The following is a 12248-nucleotide window of genomic DNA, read 5'->3' as shown; positions in this document are numbered from 1 at the left end:
ACAACCAGCTGAAGTCACACATCCCTCTGACAGAAAAAAATGCTTTCTCATCTCTGTCCTGAAAAATACCCTAATGTTAAAGCAGTGCCATCACTTCTGGATTGACATACAGGTCAAAACATCCTTTTCAGAATGTCAGAAATATTGAAAAATTAAAACCAACCTACTATCTGTACCTATTATCTCAGTAACCAGTTCTTGTAAGACCCGTGGATGAAGTCAGTCAGGAACTGTTTACTTGTCAGCCTCTACTTTCATTAATTTTCTCAGCACTCTTTCATTGATGATTGTAATTGTTTTAAGTTCCTTCCTTCCATCTCTTGATTTACTATTATTTCTGAAATGTGGCTTGTGTCTTCTGCAGTGAAAACAGATGCAAAACATTTTACAGTTGATTTGCCATTTCCTTGTTTCCATTATTGTGTCTCATGTTTCATTTTTGATAGAACCAACACTTAGATTAGTTACTGTCTGCCTCTTTAAATATCTATAAATACTCTAACTATCTACTTTTATATTTCATACTCTAACTATCTGCTTTTTCCATACTCTAATTTCTCTCCATTACTTTTTATTAAATCTTTGCATTTTATTGATATGCTGTCTAACTTGTTGACATATTAAACTTTCCAGAATTGCATGCATTTTCTTTCAGTTTGATAATAACTTTAATTTCCTTTGTTAGGGATCTTTTTGTAGATTTTCTTCTTTGTAGTTGTTATGAATTATTTCCTTAAATGTCTGCCACTGCATCTCTACTGACCTATCACTTAACATAATTTCCTAGTTCACTTTAGAAACTCTACCTTCATAATTCCCCTTAATTACATTTAAAGCATTCATTTTAGAACCACTCTTCATCAAAGTGAAGGCAAAATTCAATCATATTATGATTACCACTATCTAGGAATGCCTTTCCTGTGAAGTCATTCAAAGTTCCTGTCTCATTTCAGATGGACGGGTTGAGCATAGATTGCTCTCTGATTGGCTGTAGAACTTGTTTCTCAAAGAAACTGTTCTGAAAACATATTTTGAACACATCTTCAAGGCTACATTTATTTGTAGAAACCTTTGGACACAATCACAACTACCTACCATCAGAGCCATACCAAAGGTCACCTTTGTCTCCAAGAAAGAACCATTATTTGTCACTTTCCCAATTTGTGTGCTTGTCTATTTGAATTATAATCCATTCTGCCTTTATTTCCTTCAATGTTCAACATCTCACACAGTCTTATTCTAACATATATCTGTTATCATTTTGAAAATGGTATTAAGTCTTATAGAGTCTCCTGCCAACTTGACAGTACACTAGAATCAAATGCTTAGCACCATCACTACCATTTCATATCGTAACATGTTGAAGAATTGAAACTGAGAATTTGGACATGAATGGTAATTACCAGTTACCACCATTAATAATCACAGTGATTGATTGTGTGTTCATTTTGCTGTCATGCTTATGACATGAGAAGAGCAACATTGGTTTTCACATAGTTGAACATTTACAACAAATCTTCTATAACAATATGAGAGAGAATAAGAACAAAATTACACAAAAGCAGCAGTCACCAGGGAACACCACACCACTTGGACTGCTTCATGTTCTGATTATGTCCCTTTTTGACAATTCTCAGCTACACAGCTCCCAACTAATTTCTTAGCCCTGCTAAAGCATTCATCTTGTTATGCAGATTTCAATCTTAGCTCATTGCCCTCTGTGTAATAGGTTTGGTTAGCTCAGTTGGCTGTATAGCTGGTTTATGTTAACGGGATGACACTAGCAATGCACGTTCAATTCCTGTCTTGGCTGAGGTTATCATGACCCCTCCACCTTGCCCCTTGCCTGAGGTGTGGTGACTCTCAGGTTAAACTATACCAGTTGTCTCTCTAATAAGAGAGCTGTCTATGGGACTATAATAACTTTACTTCTGTGTAAAATTTTATTTAATGTCTTATGAAAGTTTATGTCGATATGTGATGTGCATTAATCCCTTCCTATATTAAATAGGCTTTGTGTAATGGACTTATTAGGTTAGCTAGATATGACATCTATTAAAACTTTAAAGTCACATTTGATTAATTTCTTCAGTCATTTCCAATAGGAACATGTCCAACAGTCTAACACTAAATCCTTTTGACAGCAAGAAAGCATTCTGAGAACTAACATTTCTATAGTTCACCTCAAGAACTCAGTGTCTCAAAGTGCATAATTTATAGTCAACAGTATACTTTTGATATGTCGCCACTACATGAAACACAACAACAAATTTGCTGACAGCAATCTCCCATTAAGTAATGACTGGATAATTTGTTCAAAGTGTTGGCTAATAGATTGGCTAAGACATCAAGGTAACTTCCCTGTTCTTCTTTAAATTATGCCATGGAATTTATTCTAGCTACCTAAAAGGAAGATGGGACTCTGGATTAATACAGATTAGATTCCCCTACAGTGTGGAAATAGGCCCTTCAGTCCAACCAGACCACACTGACCCTCCAAAGAGTAACCCACCCAGACCTATTTCACTCAGACTAAAGCACCTCGCGTAATTTAGCATGTCCAATTCACCTAACCTGCACATCTTTGGACTGTGAGAGGAAACCGGAGCACTCAGAGGAAACCCACGCAGACACAGGGAGAATGTGCAAACTCCACACAGATCGTCACCCGAGGCTGGAATCAAACCTGGGACCCTGGTGCTGTGAGGTAGCAGTGCTAACCACTGAGCCACAATTTGGCATCAAAAATATGTCAATTCCCTGTGCAGCATTCCCTACGCTCCCTAAATTAAAATGTTTTGAAACGAAAACAGAAATTATCAGAAAAACTCAGCATGGCTGGCAGCATCAGTGGAGAGAAAACAGAGTTAATGTTTTAGTTACTCCGAAAGCTAGTGATTCCAATTAAACCTGTTAGACTACAGCTTGGTGTTGTGCGATTTTTAACTTTGTACCCCAGTCCAACACCAGCATCTCCAAATCTTGAGTGGTGGAAGTAGTGAAGCAAGACTGATAACAAATCAGATTTACTTCAAGTGCACAAGTCAACAAACATCGCAATTGCAGACCTTTTTAAATTATTTTCTAATTGGCAATGTCTTCTCTAACAGCACAAAATAACAAATTCACATTGATCCAACATTAAAAATGTCACATATACTCAAATATCTGATATACTTTCTCAGTGGACTTGAGCCCAGTCGAGAGCCTAGCATCATGGTTAAAATAACAAAATACGTCTAGCATCCTAAGTCATCCCTGTAAACATCACTTTTCATTTTCACAGGGACATGTTTGAGGGCAGTCAGTCGTTCACCGATGGGTATTCCACAAAAAAAAACTGACCATTTATCTGGTCAGCTGCTTCCACTAAAGCTGGATTTTTAAAGGTCAAATTTAAGAAGCCAGGAATTTTTCTCTGCCTGTGCACCCAAACTGGGAATGAAAATCAGGACTTGTTTATTCAGAATGCAAAGATAGGGGAAAACAAAACTATGAATTCAAATAATAATTATTAGCACAGGTGTGAAATTTCAGTGCTGCGTGTTTCATAAAACAAGCTATTGCATAAACTTTTTTCATCTGCGGCAAGTGTAATCTTAAAATTATACAGTTCAGAAGAGGTCCATTCACCCTATTATGATTGTGCCAGTTGCTTTACAGAGATATATAATTAAACTCAATCCTTTGCACCATACTAATAATATTGATTGCATTAAATATATTGAATATTATATCAATTTTATTTCCAGTACATTTTAAATGAAGGCATTAAATACATTTCAAAATAATTCATAAAAATATTAGAGCCACGTGATTATTTCTAAATTGAAAAGTTTTGAAATGAAAACAGAAATTATCGGAAAAACTCAGCATGTCTGGCAGCATCAGTAGAGAGAAAACAGAGTTAATGTTTTAGGTGCAGTCATCCATCCTCAGAACTGATGGTAGCTAGGAAAATTTCAATTTTTATCAAGAATATAGTGTGGAGAGAGGGGATTAGGAGTAAATGACAGGTGGAGATAGAGCCCAAAGAGAGAGAAGAACAGCTGAACAGACAATGAACTGGATAATGATTAGGCTGGGAGGGTGTATAGCTATTAATGGGGACTGCTTGGCTAACAATGGGTTGTGTGTACTAGCAGACAATGTGATAACAAGACCTGGTATGTGGGGTTTGTAATCAGGATGAGGTAGAGCTCAACCCCTAAAATGGTTGAATTCAATATTGAGTCCAGAAGCCTGCAGAGCTTTCAAGTGTAAAGTGAGATGCTGTTCTTCCAGCTTGCTTTTGAGCTTCGCTGGAGAACAGCAGCAAGCCTGACTCAGAGATGTTGGCCAGGGATCCAGGGAACACGGTGGGGTGTTGAAGTCATAGGCAACTGGAAGCTCAGGGTGTTTTTTGTGAATAGGTGTAGGTGTTCTACAAAGTGGTCATCTGAAATGCTAAGTCTGATTTCTCTCCCCAGATGCTGCTGAGCTTTTCCAGCAATTTCTGTTTTCATTTCTGATTTCTCGCACCCACGGTTATTCAAGTTTCTCAAAATGTTTTAGAATTGTTTTCCAATTTCTCCAATGCCTTGCTTCTCGTCATCTCTCTAACCTCTCTTAGTCTTATAACTCTTTATAACTATAACTCCTATGCTCTACTAACACTGGCCTCTTGGGCATCTTGAATTTTGTTTGTTCCACCCCCACTGGCAGCCTGACCTTCAGCCATCAAGGTCATACCACTGGAGTTCTCTCCCTAAATCTTTCCACTTCTCTTCTTTCAAGCCACTTTATAAAACCTAACACATTATGCAAGCTATTGGTCATTTGTCTTACTTTCCAATTATATGACTCAGAGTCAACTGTTCATTGTTCCTATGATTCACCTTGGAGGAAGTAAACTTGACTTTGTGCAATATATTAGCTACATTAACTGTATTAACTACACTTCACGACATTAAAGGTCTATATGAATGAAATTTGTTGATGAGAAGTAAAAAGGAAGGGAAACCAAGAAATATGAGTATCATTCTTTGTATCCAAATAACATTTATATTTCAATTTCCCTATGTTGGCTTCAGCCATGGGTAGACTTAAGGCAAATACTGATGTTTCTCCTATTCATCTATCTTGAGCTCTGCTGAATAGCAATCTCACTCTGGAAAACAGAAAGAGAATATTCCCTTTAAGATTGTGCAAAATGGATTGCTTATGGGGAGGCTAATCGATTCTTGGTCATCTAAAGTGTCTTCTTTTAGTCCTAAGTTTACGTCATAAACCCAAAAGATGGAATTAATTATAACACAGCTGTTAGAATTGCATTGCAAGCATCTGTAGTTATATTAAAAACAACTCTAACACAAGTAACAACTGCACAAGTCAAGTTTATTTCCTTGCACATTACATGCCCTGCTCCTCCTGTTCTGGATAAGGCTAAAGAAATACAAAAGGAGGAAGCATATCAATATATCTTGAACCCTTACTGTGAGAGATGGACCTAATAGCTGGTTAAGCCATTAATCTCACCTATTGCTCTTCACCTCCAGAGACCTAGGCTCAAATCCATCATCTTTGAAAGGTCACAGATAAATTGAGTCTCGGCAGTTCCAACCTAATCTACAGTGAACAACACACCGCTCTACAAAGCCACCTTATATTTCGTACATAATTAGCCAGTCACCAGCCTGAAAAGCCTGGAAATGATAGTGTGAAACTGTCACAAGTTGGTGCTCATTTGGGGAATGCGATTCATTACTGGAGCAATTCAAGGCTTGCCCATTATTCCTCCTACTCTGTTCTATGTAGCTGACAGTACACAATGTCAGAGTTAATGTGTATAAGTCTCCATTACCTGTCTCCTGAATAAATATAGGAATGTTCTTAACTGTGTACTAGTGTTCATACCACTACCAGAATTGTATCAGAGCTGAATCAGGAAACCAATTAGGTTGCTTAAAATTCCTGTTAAAGGTGCATTAACTTTAGCCACAGTTACTGAAGAACAGTTGATATTCTTTAACAGCAACAACCAACTGCATTTATATAACACCCGCAATATAATACTCCCTCTCATTACGGACCTCGACAAGAACATTATTGGAAAAATATATACCACTGAGATAGCTGAGTATATAGTAGGAAAGGTAATTAAAAACTTTGTAAAAGAGGTAAAAGTGTAAGGAGAGTTTAAAGGTGGATAGAAAGGAAATGATTTTTAAGCTGAAATTTACAGAGCCTGGGCTCCTGGCAGAAGTGGGTAAAAATGAACTCAGTGATATATAAGAAATTAGACTCAGAAACAAAGATGCCGTTCAGCACCAAGTAATTTAAATATATGGTAAATGCATTCATATTCAATACATATTCAGTCCAAACCAGACCAAGTATCCTGACCAATATGTATCTCAGTAATTGGTGTGTATGGTACAATCTACAAGACACTGTCTCACAGTGTATAACAGATCACCAATACTCTATATTGACAGAAGCACAATATAGTGCCAATATAAGTGCCAATATAGACAAACAAACTGAGGGTATTATTTCTGAGATTGCAGATGAAACAAGCAAAGCTGGAGGGATATGTTCCAGCGTTGCTTCATTCATGTACGAATCCCAGAGATAAATTTACAATTAAAACCAAAGTGAGACTGACCAGGAGGTATCAGCATTATTACTGGGCATTACCCTGGATCGGACAATTGCCACTGTGCAGCAATAGCAGAATTATTTTCCATTGTTGGTTCCTGGATATAACTGGAAGGTCTGACCAGACAGCATTTAGAATATTCTGAGCAGTTTATTTTTATATTTGCTCATTGGACATGGGCTTTGTCAGTTGGCCAGCATTAATTGCCTGTTCCTTATTGTCCTTGAGAAGGTGGTGGTGAGCTGCCTTCTTGAACCACTGCAGTCCATGTGCTTTAGGTTGACCCACAATGCATTGAGGGAGGGAATTCCAGGATTTTGATTCAGTGACAGTGAAGGAACAGTGATATATTTTCAAGTCAGGATGGTGAGTGGCTTGGAGGGAACTTGCAGATGATGGTGTTCCCACACATCTGCTGGCATTATCCTTGTGGATGGAAGTGATTGTGAGTTTGGAAGGGGCTGTCTGAGAAGCTTTGGTAAATTTCTGCAGTGTCTTTTTCCTGTGTAAGTATTGACAAAAGAACTGTCTTTGACTGGCTGTAATCTTAATCTCAAGAGTGTGGTGCTGCAAAAGCACTGCAGGTCAGACAGCATCCAATGAGCAGGAAAATTGACGTATCGGACAAAAGCCCTTCATCAGTAAACTTACTCTAGTTATTCTTTTATTCCTGACATACCCATGGAAAGCTTCAGGGTTTTTGTTGATCCTACCTGTCAAACACTTCTCATGTCCCCTCCAGGCTCTTCTTGGCTCTCTTTTTAGGTCCTTCCTGGCTAACTTGTAACTCTCAAGTGCCTTAGCTGAGCCTTCGCACCTCATCTATACATAAGCCTCCTTCTTCCTCTTGACAAGAGATTCAACCTCTTTAGCAAACCATGGTTCCTTCGCTCAGCCACTTCCTCCCTGCCTGACAGGTACATACTTATCAAGGATATATAGTAGCTGTTCCATGAACTAGCTCCACGGTTCAGTTGTGCCCATCCTCTGAAACTTCCTTCCAATCCTATGCATCCTAAATCTTGCCTAATAGCTTAATCATTGCCTTTCTCCCAGCTGTGACACCTGCCCTGCGGTATACACCTATCCCTTTCCATTGCTCAAGAAAACGTAACCAAACTGTGGTCACTATCACCAAAGTGCTCACCTACCTCCAAATCTAACACCTGAACCTGGTTCATTATTAGTACCAAATCGATTGTGGCCTTGCCCTTATTGGCCTGTCTACGTACTGTGTTAGGAAACCATCCTACACACACTGGACAAAAACTGACCCATCTAAAGAATCCAGTCAATATTTGGAAAGCTAAAGGCCCCCATAACAACTACCTTATTACTTTCGCTCCTATCCAGAATAATCTTTGCAATCCTTTCCTCTACATGTCTGGAACATTTCAGAGGCCTATAAAAAACTTACAGCAGGGTGAACTCTCCTTTCTTGTTTCTAACCTCAGCCCATATTACCTCATTAGACTAGTCCTCATCAAATGCCTTTTCTCTCACTGTAATACTGTCCTGGACTAACAATGCCACACCTCCCCCTCTTTTACCACCTTCTCTGATCTTACTGAAACACCTAAACCCCAGAACCTGCAACAACTGTTCCTGTTCCTTCTCTGTCCATGTCTCCGAAATGCCTACAACATCACGGTCCCAGGTACCAGCCCATTCTGCAAGTTCACCCGCCTTATTCTGGATACTCCAGTAGTTGAACTAGACACACGCCAAACCAGCCTCCTGCCTGCTGATACACTCCTGCGACCTTGATACCTTATTCATGACCTCCCTACTCTAATCTCCTGTACACTGGAACTACAATTCAGGTTCCCATCCTCCTAATGAATTAGTTTAAACCCTCTCGAAGAGCATTGGCAAATTTACCCTCTCAGATATTGGTACCCCTTTGGTTCAGGTGTAGACTATCCCGTTTGTAGATGTCCGACCTAACCTAGAAAGAGTGGAGCATTTCATCAGTCTTGACTTGTGCCTTGTATATGATGGACAGGCTTTCGGGATTCATTACTTGCCACAGTATTCCTAGCCTCTGATCTGCTCTTCGAGCCAGTGTGTCTTTGAAGCAAGTCCAGTTAAGTTGCTGGTCAATAGTAACACTCAGAATGTCGATAATGAGGGAGTCAGTGATTGTAACACCATTGAATGCCAAGGAGCAGTGGTACAATTGTCTCTTATTAGATATAGTCATTCATTGGCATTTGTGTCGTGTGAATGTTGGGTGCCATATCTTATGAAGGTTGTGCTGGCTTGGAGGGGGTCCAGAGGAGGCTCACAACAATGATCCGAGAAATGAAGGGCTTGTTATATGAGGAGCAGTTGAGGACACTGGGTCTTTACTCGGTGGAGTTTAGAAGAATGAGAGGGTATCTCCTGTCAGAATGGCAAAGTAGCAGAATTATTAGTGTGAACAGATTTTATCATAGTCACAGTCTATCAGATTCAAACCACACACAATCCAATTGAACTAGTCAATCACTATAATGTTGAAAATGTTCTCATGTTTTATCTGTTACAATTTGACCAGAGCCAATGCACACAGTTACAACTGGCAACTTCTGAAGATGATCAAGAATTGCAAAAGATCATTATCCAGTGATGGCCTGTCAGTATTAAAGATATATCTGAAATGATTAATTCATTTTGGCCATACAGAAATATACTGAGAAAATGTGATTGCCAGGTGAGTTGTCAGATTTCCAAAGTGTTACATTGAACTTTGAAATGATAATTCTGGAGACTCTTTGTTTCCTGTTCATATGATTATTGAAATGGCAACATATGCATATGGACAGCCAGGTCTATCTGTTTAGGATAAGCTTATCTATCTGTGGAAATGGGGTGTCATGTTATGATTCATGGCCAGCATATCTTGGTTAGCACTGCCTCACAATATCAGGGACTTGGGTTCCAATTCCAGCCTTGGGTGATTGTCAGTGTGGAGTTTGCACATTCTCTCTGTGTCTGCATGGGTTTCTTCTGGGTGCTCTGGCTTCCTCCCATAGTCCAAAGATGTAAGAGTTAGGTTCAACAGCCATGCTAAATTGCTAATTGTGTCCAGAGATCTGCAGGCGAGGTGGATTAGCCAAAGCAAAAGCAGGGTTACGGTGAAAGCTGGGGGGCAGGTCTGGATGGGATGGTCTTCAAAGGGCAATGTGGACTTGATGGCCTGAATGGCTTGCTTCCATACTCGGGATTCTATGATTCCCTGATTCTATGAAAGCATGCTAATAGTATCATCACTACATCATGTCATGTGACTTCAAGGTATGAATTTTTCAGGCTCTTGGTTTGCAATATAATAGTGAGAAATAATAATTACCTTCTGGCTTTTTTAACAGCACGATATTCAACCCTGATCTTTTTGTTATGAGCAACATGCATTACTGCATCAGGTAAATTATCCTGCCTGAGGCAAAACCATATCACTGACTTGATTTGGGGCTTGGTTGGGAGTGAATCTGAACTGTAAAAGAAATCTCAAACCTGACTTCCAATTTGGCAGGGATTGAATTCTAGAGCTATCGGTTTCAATGAAGTGAAAAATGTTTTATTATGATCGTTTTAAAACAAGTAAGTCTGTGGAGAATGACAGATATGAAGCTGCACTCCTTCCATCCATGAACCATTGTGCCAGCGCACTGTTCCTTTGCTCCTTAACATTTCTAAGAATCTTTGCTTCTTTTATTTATATTTGTGGTATTTCATGTTCCAATTCTTATTTACCTTTCAGCAAGTATTCTGTTCTATTATGATAAAGGCTGGATGAATTGTTTGATGTGGTATAGATCGAGAAAGTTGAGTTCAAATCTTAATCAGGCCTGTGCATTAGTAGACTAACCAAGAGTGATCTGAATGGAATGAAATGCTGTGCGTTTCTTATATGTTTTTCAGGACTCATAAAATGTAATGCACCAAGCCTTATTCAGAGGAGTGAGATTTGGAACTCACCAGGTCTGGCCGCATCTAAGGGGACAAAGTAGGGTCGAGTTCAATGACTCTGTGAGTTCTGCTGTTTATTTTGGTATTGTGTAATATATCACTGTAACGTCTTCCAGTCACACTGTCCCTCCCCCGCCCACATTCCCATTTCACTTACTGTCAAATTCAATACCGTTGAAATTAAGTCACTGGTATAGTGCAGTTTATGTTAAAAACAACACTTGCAAATGTGTTAATGATGAGATAACCTGTTTTTGTGACTTTGTTGGCCAGGATTCCAGAGGAAGTCCATTGTTCTTTTTTGAAATGTTACAATGGCTTTTTACTATAGGCCATTTGTGTAGTGGTAGTCCTATGTAGGTAGTCCTTGTGTAGTCCTGATGAAGGGCTTATGCCCAAAACATTGATTCTCCTGATCATTGGATGCTGCCTGACCTGCTTTGCTTTTCCAGCACCACACTCTTGATTGTAGTGGTAGTGCCCCTACATCTGGGCTAGAAGGCCTGGGTTCAAGTCCCACTTGTTCTGGAGCTGTGCTATAACATGTTTGAGCAGGTTAATGATGTGATATTTTGCATCCCCTGAGCACTCAGTTCAACATCTTTGCTGAAAGTTGTCAACTCCAGCAAAGCAACATACCTTCTGTATTGCCAGCTCAGCCTTTTGTGCTTCATATCTGAAGGGGCATTTGAACCTGGGTCCTGGTAACGCCATGAGCAAGAATGCTACCTACTAACACCCTGCTAACATTTGAAAGGTGGCTTTGAGTGAAGCAGCAGATAAGATTGCTCAATGACAATAATGTACTTAAATGGAAAAACTTGGAGATTTGGAGATAGAAAACTACAATTGAAAACAGACTTTGATTCAAAAATGATGCCAAAAAAAGTCACAAGACAGGTTATGCAGACTTGAAATTGATGGAGACACAAGATTTTCATCAAAGCATTAGTTGACTATTTATGACATGAACATGGAAAATAAGGACTGAGATGAAGAGAACATTCTTATTTCAAAAGGTTGTGAATCTTTGATATTGAGAATACATTAAATGAATGTGATTAATGATCCATAAAAGTGTGTTGCTTTGAGTTCAAAATCCAGTTCTTGTTCAGAAAGCACATTTTGAAATACAGGTATTAATTACATATTATATAATGGCCAGAGCATTCCAAATCAATGCGGTGTCAAGTTCAATGCAATCATCCCTCTGCATAATTTCTGGATGACTTGCAGGACTAAAATTGAAGAGACTTATATTTCCTGGAGGAAGAATGAGATAAGATCTAATTGAAAAACAGAAAATTCTTATGGGGCTTAAAAGGATGCTGCTGCAGGTGGAATATCATTGAGACAGTCGGAGCCTTGCATCTTTTCTTGAGTCGAGAGACCCACAGCACTTCTTCCAGGGAAGGCTTACTGAACCATATGCCAATCAGCCTGTACTGAGGCTGTACTTGAGCTTTTGCCTGGGAACAAGACTCTGGGCTGGAGGTCTTGTTCATCAACCACAAGTTGTCTGTTCTGATGCTCAGCAGAGTCCTCGGAATGTAGAAGAACCAGGGAAATGTTGAGGGATTTATGCAAGAGAAATGAGGCAGCGGCTTCTTGGGCCATGAGTCTCAGACAGAGAGACTAAGGGAAACTGAAGCAA

Source organism: Chiloscyllium punctatum, chromosome 9, assembly GCF_047496795.1.
Source record: "Chiloscyllium punctatum isolate Juve2018m chromosome 9, sChiPun1.3, whole genome shotgun sequence".
Classification (NCBI taxonomy): domain Eukaryota; kingdom Metazoa; phylum Chordata; class Chondrichthyes; order Orectolobiformes; family Hemiscylliidae; genus Chiloscyllium; species Chiloscyllium punctatum.
The sequence above is the reverse complement of the archived record's forward strand: the minus strand, read 5'-3'. Positions refer to the sequence as shown.